At 37.9% G+C, this 12,138-nt stretch overlaps 1 protein-coding gene across 15 annotated transcripts in view; it reads left to right on the top strand.

The window, feature by feature from the left end:
- The window catches only part of rgs7b (regulator of G protein signaling 7b), a 97,858-nt gene extending 89,292 nt beyond the window's left edge, over window positions 1-8,566 (top strand). Inside the window, exons 18-21 of one of the 15 annotated variants that reach the window (XR_015504713.1) lie at window positions 61-1,693; window positions 4,978-5,082; window positions 5,256-5,351; window positions 8,455-8,566. The gene's annotated coding sequence lies outside the window, so the exon portion shown is untranslated. Of the gene's footprint in view, window positions 1-60; window positions 2,666-4,977; window positions 5,101-5,239 lie in introns of those variants that run through there. The other 14 variants (XR_015504710.1, XR_015504711.1, XR_015504709.1 and 11 more) reach the window with 14 other exon arrangements.
- The last annotated feature ends 3,572 nt before the right edge of the window (window positions 8,567-12,138 follow it).

Genomic DNA, 12,138 nt, shown 5'->3' with positions numbered 1-12,138 from the left:
AGCGCTCTCTCTCTCTCTCTCTCTCTCTCTCTCTCTGTGGTGGTCTTCATGTGTTTTCAGCTCTGCCGGAGGATCGAGAGGCTTGTAAAATCCTGCTCATGTCAGACGTCACGTCACAGCTCTGCTCCAGAACCAGCAGATACCATCACCTTTCATCATCATCATCCTCATCATCATCACATCAGTCGTCTTTATCAATTTCATAATCATCAACAGAAATCATTCATCACCAATATCATCTTCATCAACACATTGTTTTCATCATCATCATTGGGGCGACGCAGTGGCGCAGTAGGTTGTGCTGTCGCCTCACAGTAAGAACGTCGCTGGTTCGAGCCTCGGCTGGGTCAGTTAATGTTGCTGTGTGGAGTTTGCATGTTCTCCCTGGGTTCGTTCACGTGGGTTTCCTCCCGGTATCCCCCACAGTCCAGACACATGCGGTACCGGTGAAATGCGTAGGCTAAATTGTCCATGATGTATGAGTGTGTGTGGATGTTTCCCAGAGATAGATTGCAGCTGGAAAGGCATCCGCTGTGTAAAGCATGTGCTGGATAAATTGGCAGTTCATTCTGCTGTGGCAACCCCAGATTAAAGCTGCGGTCACACCATAGACTTCCATTCATACACACGTGAATGCGTCAGACCGGAAATGCATCAGTTTTCGCAGGTGGATGCGGTGCAGAGTTCAAGCTTGGTGAACTCTGACCTGTGAAATCGCATCACTTGACTGCGTGAGACCAATCGAGGATCAAAACATGACCTCTCTGTACAGGAATTTAAAACATGGAGCAATCGATCGCTCTTTTTAATGTCTAATCATCTTGTTTACTCCCGCCCCATTTCGCAGCTCCCTATGACACCCTATTGCACACACAAACTCTAGTGTGACCTTAATAAAGGGACTGAGCCAGGGGTCACCAATCTCCCTGCAGGGTTTAGCTTCAACTTGCCTCAACACACCTGCCTGGATGATTCAGGTATACCTAGTAAGAGCTTGATTAGCTTGTTCAGGTGTGTTTGATTAGGGCTGGAGCTAAAATCTGCAGCACAACGGCCCACCAGGAACAAGTTTGGTGACCCCTGAACTAAACCGACAAGAAAATGACTGAATGATCATCATCATCCTCTTCATCATCATAATATAACCATCATCAATAATCCCTATACATTTTTTCATCATCATCTTCATCAATATCATTCTCATAAATTAATTTTCTTCATAACATCATCATCATCAATATCACTATACTACTTTTTTCATCGGCATCATCCTCAACACAAATAATCATCTTCATCATCATCATCATCACTTTTTTCCACCGGCGTCATCATGACAATCCTCATGCCATCTTCATCAGTGTGATCACCCTTAATAACACAAACACGTCTTCTTCATCGTCAATATCACTATACTATTTTCCCCATCATCTTCATCAAGATCGTCGTCATCAGCACAAATATTCAGCGTTCATACACATATTTTTGATAACAGAATCTCCATGAGTATAATTTTCATGAGCAAATGTCTCCTGTCATGTAGACGTGTTAAACCACGCACGACCAAACCCATTACAGCAGATCATTATAGTCTGTTCAGTGAAAATGTAGTTTATTAATCCTTACACAGCTCTAATAAAGTCAGAGCATGCGTTTGGCTGAAAGACGATGACTAAATAGATATTTAAGTTAGTTAGTTAGTTAGTTTGACTTTATTAATCCCCGGAGGGAAATTCACATGTCACAGCAGAGCTCTCCATACTAAAAATAGATAAATAAGTTACATACATATAAAAACAATAATAAAATTACATTTCATACTGCACACCTTGGTTCCAAAAACAACTTGTAAACACTTGTAAATATGCAATATCTAATTCAAGTTCAGCACAATTCATCTGGTATGACTTTGGTTATACAATCTGATCACTGTTGGTAAAAAAGACTTCCTGTATCTTTCTCTGTAGCACCGGGGTTGAATTAATCTTGTACTAAAAGAGCTTGCACACGCTTGGACTGTATCATAAAGGGGATGACTATCGTGGTTCATTATACTAACAAATTTGTCCAGCATTCGATCCTGTGCAATCTCTTCTATGGTAGGTAGTGCACCCCCCACAACAGAACCTGCCCTTTTTATGAGCTTATTTAATTTGTTTTTCTCCTTCTCCAACAGTCCCCCTCCCCAGCAGGTTACAGCATACAGAATCACAGAAGACACCACAGAGTCATAAAAAGTTTTTAACAGTGTCTGACACACACCAAAGGACCTCAGTCGTCTTAATAAATGAATGCGGCTCTGACCCTTCTTATACACCTGGATTGTGTTTTCAGACCAATCGAGCTTGTTGTTCAAATATACACACAGGTACCTATATGACGAAACGATCTCAATTTCTGACTCTTGTATAATTACGGGCACCGCTTGTGATGGATGTCTACTAAAATCAACAATAATTTCTTTGGTCTTACTAGTGTTTAAATTAAGACAATTCATATCACACCAGTCAGCAAAACTTTTTAAAAGCAACCTATACTCACTCTCATCATGATTCCTTATATAACCTACAATTGCAGAGTCATCAGAAAACTTCTGTAAATGACAATTTTTGGAGCTGTATTGAAAATCAGATGTATAAAATGTAAATAAATATGGAGCTAAAACCGTTCCTTGAGGAACACCAGTACTGCTCATTATAACTTGTGACACACAGTTATGCATCCTAACATACTGTGGTCTATTAGTGATATAGTCAGTTAACCAACTTACCATACCTTTTTGTAAACCTGCATTTTCTAATTTTACCTTTAATAGTGCAGGCTGGATAGTGTTAAATGCACTTGAGAAATCAAAAAATGTGATCCTAACAGTATTACCCGATGTTTCCAGATGACTTAGAGATTTGTGTAGAAGATAAATAATTGCATCATCTACCCCTACACCAGTTTTATATGCAAACTGCAGTCTGTCCTCAGAAGCGATCAACAGTTTCTTAATATAATTTAATACCAATCTTTCGAAAACTTTCATCAACTGGGCAGTTAGGGCTATTGGTCTATAATGAGAGAACTCAGTAGGGTTAGGTTTCTTAGGGACCGGTACTACGCATGATGTCTTCCATAAAATGGGAACTCGTTCCAAACGCAAACTCAAATTAAAAATGTAATGCACCACCCAACAAATTTGATCCGCACAGGCTTTAAGAACTCCAGCACTGATGCCATCTGGTCCAGCGGATTTCTTCTTTTTAATTCTCCTCAACCCATTTCTTACTTGTTCTATGGTTACTTCTAGTTTAGTACCAGACTCACAAGTAGAAAAATTAGAAGTTAAAACTGACGGTGAATCTAAAAATGAACTCTGATGTGTACTCGGATGAGAATTTTCTAAAACACTGGTTGCTGCATCAAATCTATTAAAAAATATATTAATTTCATCCACCCAATTCTTTCCAACAGAGGCAGTACATCTCTTTAGACTATTACCAGATCCAGACATCCTATTTAGATCACTCCATACATCTCTAACATTATTTTTTTGTAGTTTATGTTCCATTTTAGATTTATAATTAACCTTCCCCTCCTTAATTTTAATTTTTAGCTCTTTCTGGACCCGCTTAATTTCCTCTCTATCACCTGCTAAGAATGCCCTCTTTTTTTCATTTAATAATGCCTTTAATTCAGGGGTCACCCATGGCTTATTGTTTGAGTAGCATTTAACCTTTTTTGTGGGTACTGTGTTTTCAACACAAAAGTTAATATAATCAGTTATACAGTCTGTTAGACTGTCAATGTCCTCATCATGGGATTTGCACAAAACCTCCCAGTCTGTTGAATCAAAACAATCCATCAATGCCTCATACACAGAATCAGACCATACTTGAACTGTTCTTATCGTTGGTGGCTGCTTCCTTACAGCCGGAACATAGACAGATCTGATGTAAATAAGATTATGGTCCGATCGCCCCAAAGGAGGGAGCGGTGTAGAAGCATAGGCATCTTTCACATTTGCATATAGCATGTCCAGAGTTTTACAGTCTCTTGTGCCACAGTCTACATACTGGGTGAAAGTGTGCAGAGAACTTTGTAGAGATACGTGATTAAAATCTCCAGAAATAACAATAAGTGAATGAGGATATTTTAATTGTATACTGGCTGTAACGGTGTTAATATGCTCACATGCGTTACTCGCATTAGCCGAGGGAGGGATATACACCGTTATAGCGATCACATAAGAGAATTCTCTCGGCAAATAATAGGGCCTCATTCCCACAGCCAATAGTTTAATATCCTTGTTACACACTACTTCTTTTGTTGTAATGTGTGCTGGGCGGCACCAGCGTTCGTTGACAAACAATGCCAGTCCACCACCTTTATTCTTACCAGTCTGCTTCGCGCACCTGTCCGCACGCACCAAGTGGAAGCGGTCCAATGCAACCACTGAGTCAGGTGTTTTATCATTCAGCCATGTCTCGGTAAAACACATAAAACTGCACTCACGATATTCCTACAAGCGCCGTCAGCTCCTCCGTCTTGTTCCCAAGCGATCGAACATTACCCATGATAATAACAGGCAAGGATGGCTTGTAGCGCTTTTTCTTTAATCGGCGTTTCACACCAGCTCTACACCCTCTTCGTCGTCTCTTAAGTTCTGTAGGAACTTCCATAGTAGGTACCCAAAACGTCGATGTATGCCGAAGTGCCAGGAGTTGCTCTCTTGAATAAATGACAGCGTCTGCAATTGCCGGACTATTCACGGCATCCGACTTTCCAATTAAAAACGCCAGTATAAAAATAAAAATGATCCAGTGCTTTCTGATGCTCTCAAACTGAAAAGTGTGCAAGTACAAAGTCCTTAACCATTGCAAAAAAATATTTAAAAAGTACAACAAGTACACCAAGTTAAAAACATCCAGAGCTGCTGCAACAGGCTGCCACAAGTACGGCGCCATCATGCCACGTAGTACTATGTTTAATCAGTTCATTCCAATGACTTTGTGTTTTTTCTGTCAAAATTGCATGACTTCTGCAGGTTTTCCATGACCGTATGAACACTGAATAATTGTCACCATCATCAATATCACTGTAACATGTCCAAACTCTGTCCTGGAGGGCCGGTGTCCTGCAAAGTTTAGTTCCAACCCCAATCAGACACACGTGGGCCAGCTATTTTAGCTCTTATTAGGCTTTCTAGAAACAGCCTTGCAGGTGTGTTGAGGCATGTTGGAGCTAAAATCTGCAGGACACCGGCCCTCCAGGACTGAGTTTGGACACCCCTGCTGTAACATCTCCATCATCAGATCATGTTCTGCATTATGTCTGGAGCTGCGGTTCTTCAGAGTGTGTGTGTGTGTGTGTGTGTGTGTGTGTGGATCTTCATCATGTTCTGTCCCTCTTCTCCTCCTCTGATGGCTTTATTTTTCTACAACACACTGATCTGCTGAATGACTGAACGGTTGAGGAAAGCATCTCCCAGCTGACAGAAACACCTCTTCTCTACACAATCCTCCTCTCTTTTTAAATTGAACTCTTTCAGGGGCTGAATGTGACATTGGCTGAACATACATCCAGAAAAGAAAAGCATTTGGCTATTTGGGTTTTCTAAAATCATAATTTGTCTGTTTTTATTTTTGCTTTCCACAGTCATTGATTGTGATTGTGCAGTACATTTATTTTCCTCTTTAGGTCAGGCTTTATTTATATTTGACCTTTTAAAAAAATTATTAAACTTTAATACATTTAATAATAAACAATTATGATATTTTAGATTTTATTTCTTCGCTAAATATATTGAATATTGTGTAAAAACAAGCAAGCTCTACTTGTATCCAGACACTTTTTTCAACATAAACTTTCGTTAAACAACAAACAAACAAACAAGCAAATGTTTTAAAAGTTTTAAAACTATAATAAAATTAATCTACACACAACAATCTGTCCAGGCGGTGTCCTCAGCAGTAAATACATGGAGCACTTTAAACAGATGTTATTGTAGGGTAAATAATTAAACCAACATGGTAAATAGAGTAAAAAAAAAAGTTAAAAGATTTATTGAGATTGTATGGGTTTTGGACAGATTGGGTAGCAATACAGAAACAAAAATTAAACGAAATTAGACGAAATTAAAAAGAAAATGTAAGACCTACAACACAGTATTTCAGTAAATTTAAGGCTTTTTTAGGACTAAAATTTGGATTTTGAGATTTAAGTCCTGCAGAAACCCTGACAAAAACCACCATACGTGGGAAATGAGATTTAAAATAATCTGAAAGCTAAAAATATAATCTTTCCATTAATGTTTGGGTTATGTTAGGACAATATTTGACAGATATCATTATTTGGAAATCTGATGGTAAAAAAAATTCTGCGAAAATCCACTTTAAAGTTGTGCAAATGAATCTTTTAGCAGTGCATATTACTCTTCAAAAATGAAGTTTAGATATGAGGATCAGAAATTTACTAAATGTTCACAATGGTTTTGTCAAATAAAAAAATCTTGCTTTTTTTTTTTTTTTAACATCATGTAATGCATTACTGACTGTCCCCACAAATAAAAGAAGAGTAGTTTTGTGCTCCAGGATAAAAAATATGATTATACAGTTGGAACCAGAATCTTACACACACACACACACACACACACACATATACACACACTCACACACAAAAAGAACATAACCATTTTTTAAAAATGTCTGATGGTAAATCATATTAAACGCTTATTAATTTCTAGACAGTCAGAAGTTTACACACATTTCCTTGGTATTTTTCAGCTTTGCTTTTAAACTGTATAACTTTGGTCAAATGTTTGGGTCTCCTTCCACAAGCTTCTCACAATAGTTTGCAGGAATTTTGGCCCATTCCTCCTGACAGAATTGCTGTAACTGAGTCAGATCTCGCTCGCACAAGCTTTTCATCTCTGCCCACACATTTTCTATAGGATTGACATCAGGGCTTTGTGATGGCCACTCCAAAACATTCATAATTTGGCAGTGTGCTTAGGGTCATGGTCTGTTTGGAAGAGCCATTTGTGGCCAAGTTGTAATGTCCTGGCTGATGTCTTGAGATGTTGCTTCAGTATTTCTCCATAATGTTCTGTCTTCATGATGCCATCTATGCTGTGAAGTGGACCAGTCCCTCCTGCAGCAAAACAGCCCCTCAACATGATGCTGCCGCCCCCATACTTCACAGTTGGGATGGTGTTTCTAGGCTTGTGCGCTTTCCTATTTGTCCTCCAAATGTAACACTGCTCATTATGGCCAAACAGTTCAATCTTAGCTCCATCAGAGCACAGGACATGTCTCCAAACATGAGTCTTTTCCCAGTGTGATTTAGCTAATTGTAATCTGGCTTTGTTGTTGATTCTGGCTTGTTGATTCTCCATGTTGTCACACAAGGAAGCAGTGTGTTTGAGCTTTTCCTTCAACACTATTCTACAGTTGTGCCTCACATTAACTCAAATGTTGTCAATTAGCCAATCAGAAACTTCCAAAACCTTGACATCATCATCAGAGCTTATTCAGAGGCAGAATAATCTTATTGTGTGTAAACTTGACTTTCAAGAAGAGTTACAACAATTTCTCAAACAATATCTCTCTCATCATTCTGCTGTAAAGCACAACAGAAACTAATGTGATCATCATAACTTACCTAAAAGAGGAAAAGCTTAATCACATTAACATCTGACTCTTTGTAAATGGTTATGTGCCTTTATACACAGTGTATGTAAACTTCTGCTTTCAACTGTAGTAATGAGCACATGCTCCTCCAGCACTGTCTACAGAACATTTATTCATCTGAGTTTTCAGAAAAGGATTCATCTCTGATGAATGAACAGTCACAGTCAGAGGTGGAGTTAGCCAATAAGCGAGGTTAGCCCTCAGTTAATACCTGAAAGCGTACAGCATATTCCTGTCATATTTTGTGAGGCTGTAGGTCCAACGGATTAAACTGTAATGAGGAAAAACTAAATGTAGTAAAGCAAATACAAGGAAAAGACCGCAAAACAAACCAATATGAAGAGTGCATATTAGGACAAATCACAAACCCTGTTCACAGTTCTGGAGAAACGTTTCCTCATGACAGTAATTAAACGTTTCCTCAATGTTTGCTGTCAGCTGGGAAACTCGATCACTGCCATTTGTTCCAGATTAATGTTAGAAACATGCTGAAAGGATGCGTCGTCAATAATGGATGTACAGAGTAGACTGCAATTGATGTTAATAATAATAAAGCTAATAATGGACCACTTTAACACTCATATCTGCCCATCCGAACATTAAATATGAGCTGGCTGTCTTTCCATACTATGTCCATGTTCTGGACACGACTGATGAATGAGTGATGACGTGTGTGTGTGTGTGTGTGTGTGTGTGTGTGTGTGTTTGAGATCTGTGTCATACAGTGTTTCATTTCTGTTTCTTGCGAGGAGAATCACTGCAATCCAAAGATTCTGAGCAGTGTGTGTGTGTGTGTGTGTGTGTGTGTGTGTGTGTGTGTGTGGCTTCATTTACTGTAGATTCACTGACTGTACAGAAATACACTCTTCAATAAATAAAGGAGTCCAGATGAAGAGCAGCTGTCTGACCTCATCATTGTCACGTGACCACAGCTCATTCATTAAAGCACACCAGGATTACACCTTTGATGACGACACATGCACTTAATACACTGTTTATGTACATCCCCTATTTACTACATTACTGCAGGTTAACTATGTTCATATTTAACAACTTTACAGTTTAAAGCTATTAGTTACCAGTTAATTAGTTGAAGTTATTAGTAACTAATCAAGTTCTGCTAACTAATAACCTTTACTTCTCTGAATTTGATTGTAATGCAGTAATGTGCACCTCAAATAAAGCTGCTTTGAAGTCATCATTATTGTGAAAAGCGCTTTACACATAAGCACATAAGCATAAACTGAATTCTTGAAGAAACTTGCACTAATAACATCTTTAGCAGCCATTTAAAGCATGCAATTTTCTTAAATATATGCAAGGAACACCTGACAGACGCTCAACTGATGATGTATTTTATAAATGATGTATGTATTATGATGAATTTTATATTCAAACATGCACTGTTTATTATGCCGCACACACATTGTTAGTCTTAAAGGTACAGTTCACCCTGAAAATGAAAATGTACTCTCTATATACCCATCATCAAGTGCTTCCAAACAGTTTCTTCTGTTGAACACAAAGGTAGATATTTTGAAGAATGCTGGAAACCGGTAACCATTGATTTCCATAGTACGAAAGAAATACTAGAAGTCAATGGTTGCAGGTGTTCAGCTTTCTTCAAAATATCTTCCTTTGTGTTCAACAGATGAAAACTGTAGTCTAAGTAAACGTCGACAATTTAAATTGTTGGGGTGAACACTCTGTTAAAGGGGTTTGCACTATGAGTCTGAAGATTTAATATGCGTTTTTTCATATTGGTTATCCTAGGAAACCTTCCACATTTCCTAGTCCAATGTATTAACCGTAACCTTAACCTTGGGTTAATAAGAGGTTTAATCTGTTGCAGGGTTAAAAGAAACACAATCTCTTCATGCTTGTGTTGTCCTGTCTTCAAAAATAGAGAAAGAGCGGGATATACTGCATTCATTCAGCTGTGCGTTGACTGTGAATTGCCAAAACACCTTTCAAGGTGTGCTACGCATGCAAGAAACAGCGGGGAAGATGAATTGAACTTTTCCATCTGGCATTAGAACAGCCTCTATAAAGTCTGACAATTACAAATACATGAAACCCAAAAGGGGCGAAGCAGTGGCGCAGTAGGTAGTGCTGTCGCCTTACAGCAAGAAGGTCGCTGGTTCGAGTCTCGGCTCAGTTGGTGTGTCTGTGTGGAGTTTGCATGTTCTCCCTGTGGGTTTCCTCCGGGTGCTCCGGTTTCCCCCACAGTCCAAACACATGCGGTGCAGGTGAAATGGGTAGGCTAAATTGTTCGTAGTGTATGAGTGTGAGTGTGGATGTTTCCCAGAGATGGGTTGCGGCTGGAAGGGCATCCGCTGCGTAAAAATGTGCTGGATAAGTTGGCGGTTCATTCCGCTGTGGCGACCCCGGATTAATAAAGGGACTAAGCCAACAAGAAAATGAATGAATGAAACCCAAAAGCATTTACAAATATGAATTAAAGACAGGCTTTATAGTCAGAAGAGGCTGTTCTACTGTCAGATTGCATTTAAAATATATAAAATCTGACTTTTATAAATGCAAAAAACTCAAAAAAATGTACAAGTATGAATTAGAGCATCTTCTGATTATAAAGCCTGTCTTTTATTCATATTTGTAAATACTTAGTTTTTTTACATTTATAAAACTCAGATTTTATATTTATTTTTTGCAGTCTTTAATGTCAGATTGCATTTAAAAATATATAAAATCTGACTTTTACAAATGTAAAAAACCCAAGAGTATTTCCAAATATGAATTAAAGACAGGCTTTATAGTCAGAAGAGGCTGTTTTATGTCAGATTTCATTTTAAAATATATAAAATAACACTTATAAATACAAAAAAAGTTTTTCCAAACATTAATTAAAGATGTTTTATTAAATTTCAGGAACTAAAGTTTTTTTCCTCAAATTTAGACCAAGTTTTTCTTTAAGCTTCAGAAATATGAAGTAATATATAACATATGACGTGTTGTGCTGCTGTCAAACAGTGGTTTCACACACAATAACAAACTTTAACACTGAAAACTGGACTGATGACGTTTCCATTCACTAGACTGTCTCTGTCAAACTGCTTTAACACAATCTACATTGTAAAAGCCCAAGAGAAATAAAGATGATTGAATAAACTGTAGTAATAAAGACATACCTAATTAAACAAGTCTGTAGTTCATTAACAGCAGTGAAGTGTGTATAAGTGTGCATAAAGCACAACTCCAGCAGGCGTCGCTGTAACACAGATATAAACACACACTGATCAGCCAAACACACATCAGCTCATAGTCACACAGAGCAGACAATATCATCTACAAAAAATCTCTTCATAATATTGAACATATTGACTGAGATTTCCTTTCTCTACCCATTTTAAATGGAGGAGAGCTTGTTTCATTGCCTGACTCTTCTGAGTGTGTTTCAGTGATGATGACGTGCAAACATCTCTCTAGCGTGCACAAACACTGCAGTAAAACACATCATTTACACACACACGTGTACATGACCATTCTGGGATTATTATACAAATATAAGAGACAAAAGGGCGACAAACAGAAACAAACACACACATTCTACATTTATTAAAAGTGTAAATATATATATATATATATATACTGAAGTCTATTAATAAACTGGAGCACAAAAACAGTCTTATGTTGCATATTTATACACTTTTCATGTATTTCAATAGCCAAAAACGAGTGTTGAAAGTTAATTAGATGGTCACACTTTATTTTTTGATGGTCCATTTGAGTATTAGTAGACTGTCTGCTTAATATCTGTTGATACTGCTGCTGAACAGACATTCAACTGACTATAAGAAACTGTGCAACTACATGTCATCTTACACTAACCCCAACCTGACAGTCTACTAATAATCTAATGAGAATTAGTTGGCATGTAGATGCAATGTAACTTAAATTCAACAAACAGACCATCAGAATAAAGTGACCAATTAGATCTTCCATGAAGATGTTTTGCACATTTTGTTTCATAAATATGAAAACTCCTCAGTTTTTATTAGTAGTGTGCACTGCCAAGAGCTTCATTTGTTCAACATTAAAAGTAGGAAAGTATTTATATTTAATTAAAAGTAACAAATTAATTCATATTAGTAATAAAAGCATTTATATTTACTCTTATTCCAGATTTTCAGATCATGGCCAAATATTGTCTTATAATAATAAAAACATGAACAGTTAATGTACGTTCACCGGCCACTTTATTAGGTACACCTGTCCAACTGCTCATTAACACACATTTCTTATCAGCCAATCACGTGGCAGCATGTAGACATGGTCAAGATGATCTGCTGCAGTTAAAAGCGAGCATCAGAATGAGGAAGAAAGGGGATTTAAGTGACTTTGAACGTGGCATGGTTGTTGCTGCCAGACGGGCTGCTCTGAGTATTTCAGAAACTGCTGATCTACTGGGATTTTCACGCACAACCATCTCTAGGGTTTACAGAGA

Source organism: Danio rerio, chromosome 12 (genome assembly GCF_052040795.2).
Source record: "Danio rerio strain M-AB ecotype USA chromosome 12, GRCz13ab, whole genome shotgun sequence".
NCBI lineage: Eukaryota > Metazoa > Chordata > Actinopteri > Cypriniformes > Danionidae > Danio > Danio rerio.
Note: the sequence above shows the minus strand (reverse complement) of the source record. Positions and strands in the feature narration are given on the sequence as shown.